Here is a 2,960-nt window from a genome sequence, read left to right as displayed (position 1 = left end):
CTGTGGGGTAAAAAGTAAATTCTCTTTTGAGTGTCCATTTCCTCAGGGCTCAGATGTTTGTCGTTGATATTGTCACTGACCTAATTTCAAGGTCACTTGTCCCTTTATTTGGGGACACAGAGGCTACACATGCTGGAGCAATAAAATAGAAGACTGTAAATGTGAGGATGGTGTTTCTTCCTTCTGTGAGGTGGAAGTGGGGTGACTGTGAAGCGGGAGATGGGAAAAGAGAACCAGCACAACACGAAGCTCCCACAGCAGGGGAATTATCACAGGCCAGTTTCTGGAAAGAGAACATACAAACATGACAACCTGGACAGCTTTGCCCTGGAAACCATGTGTGCTCATGGACCTGCTGAACTACTCCACAGTGCGGAAGAAACAAACACAGGAAAACCAAGGGGAAAAAATTAAAGTGTACACATCAAGATTATTATTTGTGGATATATCCACATTTAGTGGGCTTCCCAGGTGGCTCAGTAGTAAAGAATTCACCTGCCAAGCAGGAGACACAGGAGACAAGGGTTCGATCCCTGGGTTGAGAAGATCCCCTGCAAAAAGAAATAGCAACCCACTCCAGTATTCCTGCCTGGAGAATCCCATGGACAGAGGAGCCTGGTGGGATACAGTCCATGGAGCAGCAAAAGAGTCGAACATGACTTGGCAACAAAACAACAATAACTCATTTAGTAAAAGTATAAAAACAAGTTCAAGAAATGTGATTACAATAAAAATCACTAAATTGTACACTTGAAGCAGATAAACTGTATGATGTTTGAATAAAAAAAATTAGGAAAAAACTATGAGTAGAGCTCTAATTATTTGCTTACTAAAATATTTAGAGGGAAATGTATAAGTGTCTGCAACTTACAGTGAAATATACCCCCAAAAAAGTAAAAAGGTGGGTTGATGATGAATAGAAGAGTGATATATGGATACATATACAATAAAGGAAACACAAAAAAATCATGATGATAAAATCTAGATGACAGGCACACAGGAATTCAAATGTATAATTCTGTAATCCTTGATATATGTTTGAAATTTTTCATAATGAAATCATGGGGGATGGGGAAGCCTATAATAATGAGGCAGGGTGAGCAAAAACCAAATCTTTTCAAAATAATTGCTCTTCTATGCAATAGAAAATTAAAAGTCAGTAAAAAGATTCAAAGTAAAAAGACACCATTCACAATGGCAAAAAAAGTTATAAAATCAAGATGGAGATGAGGGACAGGGAATCACACTCTTGTGCAAATCCAGAATTCATAACCTGTTCTCAAAAGTACTGACTATTTAAGCCTTTAAATTCTATCTAAATGAATGTACATATTGAGTGATGCCAGTCATTAATGGCATAGGTTTGTAGGAATTTTTAAAAAAGAATTTTCACAGAAAAAAAATTGTATGATACATTCATTATGAATATTTATGATAGGAAATTAAATAATGAGGCTAATTATACCAATATTTCAGCAGTTTACTGGAATTGTGAAAATCAAGCATAGAAAAATGAGGACTAAAAAGTAAACTTATGAAAACTTTAAAAAACGTGATCATTGGAGAACAGAATTGGGGTAACAGAGATGCTTTTGTACTCCTGTTAGAACAACTGTGCAAGGAAATATTTACAAGTGTGTGTGCATACACATAGTAAACGAGCAGAAAAGGCCAAATCCTCGTTTTTAGTAGAAACCTTACCACTTTAGATGTGCTTAGTCCTCGGTCTCCAACAACGCTTTCATTTCTACCGGTCCGAGAGGAAAAGATACAAAAAGCCAAAGGCGATTTTACAAATGAAGGCTTGGACTTGAGGAACTGAAGGAGAAAGTAACGTTTGAAACACCCACCCACCGAACAGCTTCCGCTTTCACAAACCTCTCAACGACTGACACACCTGGACACCACCCCCCTCCTCCCGCAAACATTGAATTCATCCCCAAACCTGCACTAGACACCCAGGTTCGCTGACCAGGCGTCCCCCGATCCTGTCATTAAACCGCCTACTAAATCCCGAATCCAAACCAGACACCACTCTTATTGACAAATATCACTCCCTGCCGCAGTCCTCAATGAAGCACGGCCAAGAGACACAAAACCCCGATTACGGATTTTCAATCCGTGATCTCGACTGGACTAAACACCAGAATCCTTCAGAACTGACTCCAACGTCACCCCAACCATAAAATAGCCCAGTCACCAACTCCCACTTGCTTCCTCTTCCTCCACGGACAGCATGGCTCCACCCAACTCGGACGCGAACGAAACCTCAGTCCTCTCATCCTATTCCACGCAGAAATTCACACACTACCCTGATTTTCTCCTGATCCCACCGAGACCTCCTCGAACCCGCACTTCCGAGAATTCTTTTTACTACTGCGCTCTAGCTGGACTACGGCGGCCGACTAGGGGCTGCGGCATTTGTACGAAGCAGGCACATCTGTTTGTTTGGTCGCTGTTGTTGTTGTTGTTGTTGTTTCGGCTTTTCCAGGGAGCTAATGTCTGCGCCCTGCTCGCCACGGAACCCGAGGCTGCCATCTTTTAGGAATTGCCGTACAGAAAGCCAGGCACAAGCACGGAAGTGACAAACGCCAAACCACCCTCACTTCTCTGCTCCTCTTTGCTCCTTCGCGTCCGATTGTAGCCCGACAGGCTCCTCTGTCCATGGGATTTTTTTTTTCCCAGGCAAGAATACTGGAGTGGGTTTATGCACTTCGTTCTCCCGGAGAATCTTCCCAACCCAAGAATGGAACTCGCGTCTCCTGTATTACAGGAGGATTCTTCACGCTGAGCCAGCAATGATTTGCACCTTAAACGCTCCCTCAGCAAACTACACTGATTTCCGCCCAGAAAAGGGGAGGAGAGCAGTCAGGAGCCAATGGGAAGAGGGAATCCAACGTCTGGGGAAATTTTTTGCCCCTGATACTGGGCTAAGCTTGAGCCAGTATCAAGGGCCGAGC

General features: G+C 42.8%; 1 long non-coding RNA gene across 1 annotated transcript in view; it reads right to left on the bottom strand.

The window, feature by feature from the left end:
* Positions 1-1,748: 1,748 nt before the first annotated feature.
* The window catches only part of LOC147354395 (uncharacterized), a 30,469-nt gene continuing 29,257 nt past the window's right edge, over positions 1,749-2,960 (bottom strand). The window contains exon 3 of the long non-coding RNA XR_015146369.1: positions 1,749-1,818. This is a non-coding gene — a long non-coding RNA (uncharacterized LOC147354395). The remainder of the gene's footprint in view (positions 1,819-2,960) is intronic.

Source organism: Bos grunniens, chromosome 18 (genome assembly GCF_055505025.1).
Source record: "Bos grunniens cultivar Pamir isolate PY7600 chromosome 18, Bosgru_T2T1.0, whole genome shotgun sequence".
In the NCBI taxonomy this organism is placed as follows: domain Eukaryota; kingdom Metazoa; phylum Chordata; class Mammalia; order Artiodactyla; family Bovidae; genus Bos; species Bos grunniens.
This window is presented reverse-complemented; position numbering and strand designations above follow the sequence as displayed.